Raw genomic sequence first — 12,500 nt, 5'->3', positions numbered from 1 at the left:
TTAATCCACCAAGGTATTTACTCGCTTCTCTCAATCTACATTCTACCTCCACCCCCACTCTTCCCATTCCTGCCACATTCGCACCCAGTTATCTAAAAATATCCACTGCCTCCAGTCTCTCTCCCTTAATACTCACTTCCAGTCTACTGCCACTTTTTCTCCTTGTATATCTCGTCACCTTACTTTTACTTACAATTATTTTCAAACTTCCTTCTTTCACACACCTTTCCAAGCTCTGTCACTAATTTCCTCAATCCCTCCTCTGATTCTGCTACAAGCGCAGTGTCGCCCGCAAACAACTCGCTAATCTCTTATTTTTATCCATTTTCTTTAACCATCTCCAACCCCTGACCCACTACCTTTACATTCACCTCTCGCACCACTCCCATGGATATGTATATGTATATACATATACATACATATATATATATATATATATATATATATATATATATATATATATATATATAGAGATATATATATATATATATATATATATATATATATATATATATATACACAAACGTTTCTCTAATTATCATCCGTTCCATTTTAGTGACCTCATTTGAATATTTCAACATGTAAGAATTATGAGTGGTTAAGTTTTCTACTCTTACTCTTGCCTCTTATCTTCTTGATACTGTTCTACCTAGCTCTTACTTTTGTCCTTCATATGACTACATCAATAAAGATTTTAATATATCTAACAGCATAAGCATTTAATTCAATCCATTTCATGTATGAGATACTTCTTTCTTTCTATATTTTTATATACTGTTTATATACTTTTCAAATGAATATATTCGCGGTGAATCAGACTCTCAACTTTTCATTCACCACAAACCAAAAGCACCTGTTTCGTGACCTCGCAGCACACCTTGTCATTTACGTCCATTAAATCCACAGAAAACTCTTCATATTATTTCAATAGCATCACACTAATGAACTTTGGTGAAAATGAAGACTGTCAACATCCTCATCCTCTTTTATTGTTTATCTTATGTAAATTATTCCACGAAATTCATAATTGGAGGTATTCTTATAAAACTTCCACCACCATTCCTCTCCCTCTCTCTCTCTCTCTCTCTCTTTCTTTTATTATCTATCTATTTATCTATCAGTCTATCTACTTATTAATTACATATCTCTACTCATCCCTTTACTCAACTACTCTATTTTAGGTAGTGACGTTAAGGTGACTGATATGAGGAACATGCAGTTATAGTGTTAACCAGTAATCTAAAACAGAAGGCAAGTTGGTCGTAGAAGCCTAGAAATCTTTCTGACAATGTAAACTTCGTTGACCTCATTTAGATTGTGCAAAGTAATTCTAATAACCAAGCCTAAGGACATGGAGTATCTAAATATGGCACATATTTGTGCCATCAACTTAACCCCGTTGGAATTCTCACCGTAGTTGCACGGCAAACTAACAACCTAGGGATAAATTTTCGAGAACTTAGACAACTGAACACTATTCAATCTGAGTTAAACCATGAACAGAAATTACATGAAATAAAAATTCACAAGACGTTGTCAACAAAGTGTATATGCAAATTCATGGATGTGTGTGTATTATATATATATATATATATATATATATATATATATATAAATATGTATATATATATATGTATATATATATATATGTATATATATATATATATATATATATATATATATATATATAATATCATATATATATATGTGTGGGTGTGTGTGTGTGTGTGTGTGTGTGTGTGTGTGTGTGTGTGTGTGTGTGTGTGTGTGTGTGTGTGTGTGTGTGTGTGTGTGTGTGTGTGTGTGTGTGTGTGTGTGTGTGTGTGTGTGTGTGTTCATACGTGTGTATGTATGCTAATGAATTTGTGTGAGCCTTTGTCCAAGCGTTGGGATGCATATGCCCCAAGCATCTGCGTGCACCTTTGCCTGGCTTTGTCCTATTAAGTATACAAGTGTTCTGTGTATATCCAGGCATCATGCGTCAGAACATGCACTGAAGCAAATACAGCTGATAATGTGTCAAGTTAATTCAGAACAATATATGTTGGTCTGGAATGTCAGTTATGAGCAAGCAAGTTGTTTCCTTTGCTTCGTGTTGTCAACAGTACAAGTGCAACTGCAGATTATTGTTGTTAGATAAATGAATTATGTGTATTTGTTATGATGAAATACGAAATATAGAAATTTAATGGTGACTTTGTGTCCCGAATAAGGAAGAAGTATTATGAAGTTGTTGGTGATTAGTAACTCGATATTTCTCGTATGCGATTGAGTAAACAACATAGGGTTAAACAGCAAACCCAGCTTTTACTATTAGCAGGAGTTCAGTGTAATTTCGGACAGTAAGCCTGGGTTAGTGGGCCGCCAGTTTTGAGAGTGATAATTATCAAGGCTGAATGATGGGGTAACTTCTTATAATTGTGGAATTTATAAGTATTCCTACATACGTATATACATACACACATACAGACAGACAGGCAGACAAACATACACACATACATACACATATACATGCATACATACATACATACATACATACATACATATATACATATATATACATACATACATACATACATACATACATACATACATATATACACATACATATATACAGACATACGTACTTACATTGGGTGCTTCGATTCATAATAATCAGGTACTTAGTAAGTAACGTCAGTAAGGACATGTAAGATGAAGGTATGTTTAGTGTCAGCCTATGCTATATCTAAGTGAATTAATTACGGGTGTTATACGCTGATATTTTGTAACTGCCGTGTATATAAGAGCTTTGTCATTGTGATCCAGGTTTGGGGTGGGAAGGTTATGTGTTAGATAATGTTTTTGATAATATTGGTACCGGGGGACTCTTTTGCATATCCTTTGGTTATCGATGGATAACTGCTCTAAGATACCTTTCGTTCTCTTTCAATTAGAAAGTTTACCATCAATTTTTGGTTATGGTTGTGAACTTCAATTACAATAATCATTTCTAACCAGCTGTGTCTAGGGGTAATGTCAAAAGCTTTCTCTATGTGTATTGCCACAATCATTTCTCTATTGAAAGTTTCCAGTACATTTACTTTATAAGCAAATATACATGCATGCATGAATATATAATACATTTAAAGATAAATGCATAAGCATATCAACAATACATATATTCGTACATACGAATACATAATATATTTCTGTTCTATCCTCCCCATTAATATCATATTTTTTTTCGTTATGTATCTTTTTGAAACCATATAAGTATGCACGTTTTTCATTCATAGTTTATTGTCTTTTTTCTATGTGTATACCAGAATCTTTCGTTCCTACCTATTCCAAAGTATTGCAACAGGTTGATTCATGTATTCAGACTTCATTAACTTCTATAATTTTCGTGAGCGTTTCAACGCCTTCATTTTCACTCTTCACCTCAACTTTCTTTCTGGCACAGAAACCAAGACGTCTGTGTTGACTCAAGCTATTGCCTGGCCTCTCTTCTTTGGCGGTTCCTATTCGGAGGGTAAATGGCTTCTCTGTGTGCAGTGACCCAACGCTCGCTCTCTTTCCATTCACTCTCACTCCTATTCTCACTCTCATTCTTACTCTTACTCTTACTCTCGCTCATGCATCCATTTATTCAATCCAAACAATAGATTCTGCCCTTCTCTCTCGTTGTATAAATGTGCAAATAAATACACAATCGACTTATTCATACATTGGTGTTAGGTAATATCGTTTTTCAGAAATCAGTCAGTTTCTGACTTTTTTTTTTCTTAGGCGGCCATGCACACTTCATTATCTGAAATATCTCATCATTTTCCTGAGCAATTAACCTTTGCCATCGACAATCAGTAGGCTGTGTCTTTCTGTCTTCCCACGATGAAACTCTGCAACTCACTTCCCCGTGATGCTTTCCCTGCTATGAACTCTTTTAAAAAGGAAATTCGAAGACACTCTTCCGACACCGGCACTTCACCTCCAGTTGGTGTACTTTTAGCTCTTTTATTCTGGAGTGGTCCTGTGTGGGATTTTAATTTTTGTAAATCGTTGGCCTTCTTGCAGCGCTTTAAAAATTTTAAATGAAGCATACGCACACATACATATACTGTATGTAGGTATATATGTGTGCATATATATATACAGTATATATATATATATATATATATATATATATATATATATATATATATATGTATATATATATATATATATATATATATATATATAATAAGTCATCATAGAAATAGTAAGGAAAACGCCTGTTTCTAATGCTAATCTTCTTGCTAACACTTTGAATAGAGAAGCAACTTGAAAAAGGAATTTTGTATTTACTCTTTTATTTATCAATCTATTTTCTGCAGGGTATTAGAAAACAACATATCTATTTTAGAATATAGTTTCCACTCATGGTAAATATTGTTCCTTCCAATCTCTGACTTGGTTATAAAAGGATGCTTCTTACTTAGTGTGAAAAAGACTTTTCGACTCTTGCGTGTTGGTTCTGTGACAATCTGCATTGTCAGCTAACGAGATGGCTTGTTAACCATTTCCCTTCTTTGCTGTGCATGCCGGTTTTTACATCTTTCTTGATAGTGTGTGTCTTGGAACTGCGATTCTTTGTGTATGTCATTCTTAATTGGAATGTACAGGATAAGAGTAGTGTTTGAGTCATACTGTCTCTATCCTCACATTGATCAAATTCAATTTTAAGTATATGTCCACATGTAGTGTATGTCCATATGTGTGTATGTGTGTTTATATATGGAACTGTCTTGTATGACACATATTATTCTATCTATCTAAATATCAAGGACCTCTTCCCTTTTATAAGAGAGATAGCCAGTGAAGTCTACCAGAATGTAAAAACATTAAGTCTACTTTATCAAACTTACTAATCAAAAAGTCTTCTTTGTTAACAATCCTTTCATTTTGTCATTTTCTGTGGAAAAGATGAGAAGCTCTTCTTTGGCTGGACGTCCACGAAACCTACCTGCGGAGGTGAAACGAACATGGTATCAGTTGATTTGCAGAATTTTTACTCCCACATAAAAAAACACATACAAACACAGACACGCAACTACACAAATACACACAAACATATACACAAACACACATACACACACAAACTCACACATAATAGATATAGTTTTTCATAGCAATGCATTAATATCTATAATAGTTTAGAAGACAGCATAACCCAAGCTGGAACCCTACATGAATTGAAATCTAAATATGATAATTAGAAAATAAAGATATAACTCAAATTGAAACTCTATATCACTTTGAAGTTAGGTCTGATAACACTGTGTAACACATTTTTTTATTCCCCGGTTCTAAGTGACATTTCCTGGTCTGTAAAACCCAATTATTATAAAAAAAAAACTCTATCATTTAATCAGAAGTTTCAATTTGTAATCAGGACTTTGATATTTCGAAATGTTTACATTTTTCAATATTTTTCAATTTATCAGTTTATATAATTAAGTCAAGAGAGTATGTATTTATTTTATGACAAGATTTTCAAAAACAAACAAGTAAAAATACATACATACATATACCAAGGCTTTTTCCCCCTTACAAGGGAGGTAGCCAAAAAGGAAAAGGCATAGAATCATTCCTACCCATTCCATCCCTGAATACACTCCACACCCCTCCACCCTCCCTCTTATCTTAGCACCTCCTGGATGACGGGTCATCCCTGCACCTTGTCCACTGCCCTGGGTCAGAAGCAGTGTCGCCAGACACAGCATATCCACAGCAAGGCCGCTTCATTAAATCGGCGACCCCCCCCCTCTCCGTCCCCCCATGCATAAAAGGAGAAGACGGGGAGAAATCCCTTCGGGCTGCGTCAAATTTTGCTCACACATACTACCTCATCCCCCATGCCCCCACCCATTCCGCCTCGTGCATCACAACATCATCCATATACAACCATATACAACAAGTAAAAATAAATGACAATTATAAAGCAACTTAAACACGTCGAAATGACTGGATTTCCTGGCTTTGCGGTTGGAGTCCAGGTCGCTCTCCCGCACCAGACCCCAGACATAGATCCCCATCATTTTTTCATTGTATTGCCACAGGTACCTCTACTCTATCTCCTTCACGTCTTGGTTGAATCGCTCGCCTTGTTCTTCTGAACAGGCGCCCATACTCTCCTTGAATTTGTCCAGGTGAGCGTCCAGCATATGTAGTTTAAAACATCCTGCATCCCATAGCACCAAAAGCCTTTACCAGATGCTGCACCAGCTGCTGGTAGTTTTCAGCTCTGTGGTTGCCGAGGAAACCCTTGACAACTCTTATGAAAAAGTTCCATGAATGTTTTCTCAATCCTATTGAGCTTATTGGAGAACTCGGTAGACTCAAGCACCTTCTTTATCTGAGGTCCAAAAAAATCCCGCCTTTGCTTTGGCCTCAGATAATTTGGGGAAGAACTCTAGAAGGTACTAAAAAGAAGCTGGTTCCTGGTTGAGAGTCTTCACAAACTGCTTTATCAATCCCAACTTAATGTGTACTGGCGATATGAGCACAATCCTGGAATCAACAAGTGGCTCTCACTTGACATTCCGGGTTCCAAAATCAGAAGGACTTCCACCCTGTAGTTGTCTTTCTTCAGGCAGACTGGATGGGCTAGGGGCAGCGTCTGGAACTTGTTTCCAGCACAGCAGCAGCATTCTTTCCTTTACGTTGTTTGATAACATCCACCATGCAAAAAACACAATTTGTAGAGTGGTCTGTTGACTCTAGCCAGACCCGTGGGTTGGAGAATCTCAGGGATCTTTTCTCACCTCGCAGTCACCCTTCCAGCGTCTTCTTACAGTGCTCACAACAGTAGGCTAGTGACGGACCCAGGGCTGGTCTTGGTCCCCAACTGGCATCCCGAAGTACTTCTTGTAGGCTTCAGAAACCTTCACCGACGTTTCCAAAGAAAAACAGATTGCCTCTCTTCTTTATATACTTGCCGCATATATAACAGAAGAAGTCAGAGAATGCCGGCAGCCCCTTGAAGCCACCAGAAAAGATAGAATACATATGCAAGCAGAAAAGATGGATCTTATAGATCTGAAAGTATAAATTTTAAACATGTTAAATGAACATGCATACATATACCAAAGGCTTTTTTCAACCTTACACGGGAGGTAGCCGAAAAACAAAGGCATAGAAACCACTCCCACCCATTCCATCCCCTATATACTCCACTCCTATTTACCCTCTTCCCTCCCTCTTATCTTTGCACCTCCTGGATGACGGGTCATCCCTGCATCTTGTCCACTGCCCTTGGTCAGAGGCAGTGTCGCAAGACACAGCACATCCACAGCAAGGCCGCTTCATTAATTCGGCGACACCCCCTATCCGTCCCCTCGTGCAGAAAAGGAGAAGACGGGGAGAAATCCCTTCGGGCTGCGTCAATTTATTTTTCATACATACTTGTATAAAACAAGTTTGGTAATTCAGGCTATAGTCATCAAGTTTTGAAAAAAAAATAGCACCAAATTGCATCAATTGCACTCGAAAAAAAGACATAAATTGCTTTTATTAGGTGAATGCTAGTGGTTAGTCTAGAATTTTTATAAAGCCAAACTTATAACTGTTTAATAATTTTCTATTTTTTTTATTATTATATATATTTTGGGGGGGATGACCTAAGTAACAAAAAAGTGATTACAAGCCAGGAATAGAGATTTTTTTTTACATGGTGTGATTTAAAGAGAGGAAGAAAATATCTCACAAGCGTTAGTCCTTTCCTTGATGATACAATTACATATTAGTAAAAGCATATACTGTACATAGACACACTTCACATAAATACACACACACACACACACACACACACACACACACACATAACCCCCCCCACACACACACACATACAATTTGATGGCGCCGTGGAAGAGTTCCCGGCCGCAACTACGGCGGTCCGAGTTCGAATCCCACCCAGGGCTGAAACAATTTTAGTGTCGCTACACTGTGAGTCGTTACTCCAACTCTCGTGGGCGGGGAGTTAGGGGTGTGTGTGCGTGTAAGGTCACATTATTATTCATAAATCGGTCATATATGAGCTTTGAGCTCTCTTCCGGGAGGGAAATAGCTGTCGATCACGAGTCCAACATGTGATCCAAGACCACGGTGAATCACACACACACTCACACACATACACACGTACATACACACACACGTACATATACTGTACACACGCACATATGCATGCGTGCACACATGCTCGCAGTATACATGTTTTAAGGCTTAGAAACACAGAAATAGAATAATTAAATAATTACTCTATCTCCTTTAGAAAAATAAACAAAATCTAAGAGGGAGAGATGAAAACCTGGAATACAAAAAAAAAAAAAAAATAATAATAATAATAATAATAATAATAATAATAATAATAATAATAATAATAATAATAAACTTGAAACTAGAAATGCCAAGGGCAATTCATAAGAAAAGTGTTCAAAGAAATAAAGGAGTAAGAAAAAAGAAAAAAAAAAATAAGCAGCAGAAAAATGAAGAACAAGACAAAGTAGTAGAGGGAATGGTGAAAATAGAGGCACTTCCTTATCGGGAGTGTGCTGGACGAAAATGAATGCGTCACCACAGTCTTAGGGTAGAGAGATTATTGAAGCAAAGGAGAAAACATGAACTGCCTAATGTAAGAGAAAATGAGACCAGTGTTATATGAAATGACTCTTATGTACGTGGTCAGATAAAAGAGATATTTAGATTGAATCAAGAAATGAACTCTAGGTTACCCGCCATAGTAAATGAGGTAGTCAATAGGATGTGAGAATTAACAGACAAGGACACGTTTAAGAATGTTTGGGTCGGATGAAATGATACTGAGGAAGGACGAAAGGTGGTCTTGAGGACACCAATAAAGTTTTCCATACAGATGCGTTGACTTCTGGAATATCTGAAAAGAAGACACAGTCCAGTATAAAACCATAAACAAATCTAAAGCTAGGTATGATAGATGGAAAACAAGTTCCAGGGATGCAGCTTCTTTCGTGTACGTTACAATTTGTTAATATGGTTGTAAGTACTCATGATTATATACACATACATGCAAACATACGAGTATACGCGAGCAAACAGTATATACGCACAAGCACACAGACATTCATGAACATACACGCACACATACATACACACACACACACACACACACACACACACACACACACACACACACACACGCACGCACACACACACACACACACACACACACACACACACACACACACACTCACTCGCTCACGTACACGCACATACACGCACACGCATGCACACACGCACTACACACACGCAGGCACACACGCACGCACACACACACACACACACGCACACATACAGACACACACACACACACACACACACATACTCGCTCACGTACACACACACACACACACACACACACACACGCACAAACACATACACTCGCACATACGTATGGACACACACACACACATATGCCAAGCACACACACACACACACACACACACACACACACACACACACACACACACACACACACACACACTCACACACACACATGCCAAACACCCTTTTACATTAATGGCATTTAAATTTTTACAGTCATTAGTGTTTCTTATCCTCATTCCATTTAGAAAATATTTGTTGATGCATCAGACTATTTCGCATTCTCATATAATTTTAATTTATATTTTCTGTTTACTTGGCTTATTTTCTTTTAACTTCTGCTTTTGGTGTTCTGTTTTATATTCATACTTTTTGTTTGCATTTTTTCCGGTTTCTTATTTTTATATTTTTTGCTTTCTGCTCTACATATTTTCTGCATTAAATCCTGCTTTTCTTGTGTCTTTTTGGATTTTATACGTAATATCTTATCCCATATCCTTTGCTCCAGATAATGACGTTTTTATGTTTCCAACTTTTTTCACTAGCTCTTTCTTTTTTTCTTTATCATTATCTTATGTTTTTTTCTTCTATTTTTTTCTCTATACCCATGAAATTCATATTAGAATAATCGGGTCACTTTCAAACCGATTCTTCTATTTTATCTTATTTTCCTTTTTCCTCACACATATTCCTCGACTCCATTTTCCTCTTTCTTTAACTTAATTCCTCTTATTCTAGTAACGAAAAACTCCATAACACATGTCACAATGATGAAGAAAGTAACCCTAATGATGTTAGTTAACCCAATCATTTTTCTTCGTCTTATTTCCATTTATTTCTCTCCCTCTAAATTCGCAAAGTTCCACTTCTGTTATCCGTCCACATAACCATTACCTTACCTCAGCTTTCCTATTTCCACATACATATTTACCCATTTCCCCATTTCCCTTTCCCCATTTCACACTTTCTTCTTTCCTCTCTCCTCCACCTATTGTACTTCATCCCATTTCTCTTCCAAACCACTGGCGTAGGTCCTCGCTATCGTTCAAGCAACGATACGCTCTGCACGAGTCAGCCGGTGCAGCAAGGAAGATGATTTATCATCGAGGCCGCTGTCTCAGGGATGTTTAACCCTAAGGAGAAAGGCAGGACGTAGAAAGGATGAGAAGACAGATGGAAAGTTCAGGGACCAAATGGTCATAAGGGAAATGGAAAAACCCGAGTACTCATGAAGAAAGTGAGTTCAGAGAGAGAGAGAGAGAGAGAGAGAGAGAGAGAGAGAGAGAGAGAGAGAGAGAGAGAGAGAGAGAGAGAGAGAGAGAGAGAGAGAGAGATTCACTATGGTCTTGGATCACGTGTTGGACTCGTGATCGACAGCTATTTCCCTCCCGGAAGAGAGCTCAGAGCTCATATATGACCGATCTATGGGTAATGCTGTGACCTTACACGCTCATACACACCCAACACCCCGCCCACGAGAGTTGAAGTAACGACTTTCAGCGCAGCGGTACTGATATTATTTCAGCCCTGGGCGGGATTCGAACCCGGACCGCCGTGGTCGCGGCCGGGAACTCTACCACTGCGCCACACGAGTCGTGAGTGTGTGTGTGTGTGTGTGTGTGTGTGTGTGTGTGTGTGTGTGTGTGTGTGTGTGTGTGTGTGTGTGTGTGTGTGTGTGTGTGTGCGTATACATGTGTGTGCGTATGCGTGGGTAAGGGTGTGATTGATATGAACGGATACTTGTATAGATCCCAGAATGCATATTACGAAATTATACAGTATGATGAATTGTAACTTGGTCTTTGCACTGTGAACGATATCATATGATAATAATCGAACATTGATCTAAATAGCCAAATAACTACGTTCTATCTAGTGTTCCTATTGCATTGGATGAAGATTATATAGTAATTTTTTTTGTATAGTACTTTTTGGCCTTTATTTTTGGTGACACACGCTATTCCCTCATTCTGTTCATCCCTTTCAGTACTGGGAGCCACTTTTTCTTTTATTTCGTCCGCCATCACATTATTTCGCTCATCTCTCAGGCAGCCCCTTTAGTAAGAACCGGGACAAGTGACGTTTTACGCACATAATAGGTGTAGGTTTATCAAACAAACAAACAAACAAACAAAGAGAAATCAAATACGAGAATTTAGAAATGTGGGATGCATAGGTTAGAAGACAAGCAAATATCAGAATATGAAATTGTGTAGTTAGCAAAGGTGCAATTAAAATCCGTTTTCTTCATCATGGTAAGATATGTCTGAACTTTTGTTTGAAATTGAAAGAAAAACCTTTCGGAATGTAGTCAAACGTTCTGATGACAAACATGTTGAAAGATTTAATGCGTCATATTCTGAAACTACTACATAAAAAAAAACTCTTATTGTTTGAAAAAAAAAAATTAAAAACACTTCATGATGAGTACTGGAACGCTCAGTAATCGATTTATTCAGTTAATACAATTGTAGTGACACAATCGTGTTATCGATAATTATATTAATTCTCAAATATACGAAACACTTATAGGGAGCATGACTTTTCGTTGGCTTGGAAGCTCAGTTGCTGAGCGAGTTTGGGCGTCGTCACTTGCGGCAAAAGTCGAGGGGTTGGCGGTTTGAACCCTGCCACCGGCGAAGTTTATGTTACAAAGTCTTCTGTTTAGGGCACCGTCCTAGCCTCCAGATAGGGGGAGTTTGTGACGTTAAACCATATCATCATCATCATCATCATCATCATCATCATCATCATCATCATCATCATCATCATCATCATCATCATCATCATCATCATCACGTTTCGTATTGTCTTGATTATTATGCTATTCAGGTCTAGAAATTCTTTCTCCGAGTATATATACAAAACAAAAATCCCTCTTCTTCTCTACATTTCTACTACGAACTGAAAACATGGTCATGAACACTAACATATGGTAATGAACAATAACGTGTGGTTTGGTGTGTGGTGACGAGAGAAAAAGCTTAACATGAAAATAAAAAAGAGAGTGAATGGAATTGTGTGTTGGCTTGAATCTCTTTTGTGCGTTCCCATGATGGCTGAAAAAATATAAAACAGATAAAAACTTTGGTACTCAGGGCGAAATTGTAAAAGGTTGCGTT

At 37.6% G+C, this 12,500-nt stretch overlaps 1 protein-coding gene across 6 annotated transcripts in view; it reads right to left on the bottom strand.

Moving 5' to 3' along the window:
* Positions 1 to 12,500, bottom strand: part of LOC143018056 (dipeptidase 1-like) — a 1,041,568-nt gene that overhangs the window by 706,452 nt on the left and 322,616 nt on the right. The window contains exon 3 of one of the 6 annotated variants that reach the window (XM_076173111.1): positions 4,887 to 4,984. The exons of the other annotated variants lie outside the window; for them this stretch is intronic. The gene's annotated coding sequence lies outside the window, so the exon portion shown is untranslated. The remainder of the gene's footprint in view (positions 1 to 4,886; positions 4,985 to 12,500) is intronic. 6 annotated transcript variants of the gene reach the window in all.

This window comes from Oratosquilla oratoria, chromosome 34 (assembly GCF_046742065.1).
Source record: "Oratosquilla oratoria isolate Oo_2021 chromosome 34, ASM4674206v1, whole genome shotgun sequence".
Lineage (NCBI taxonomy): Eukaryota > Metazoa > Arthropoda > Malacostraca > Stomatopoda > Squillidae > Oratosquilla > Oratosquilla oratoria.
This window is presented reverse-complemented; position numbering and strand designations above follow the sequence as displayed.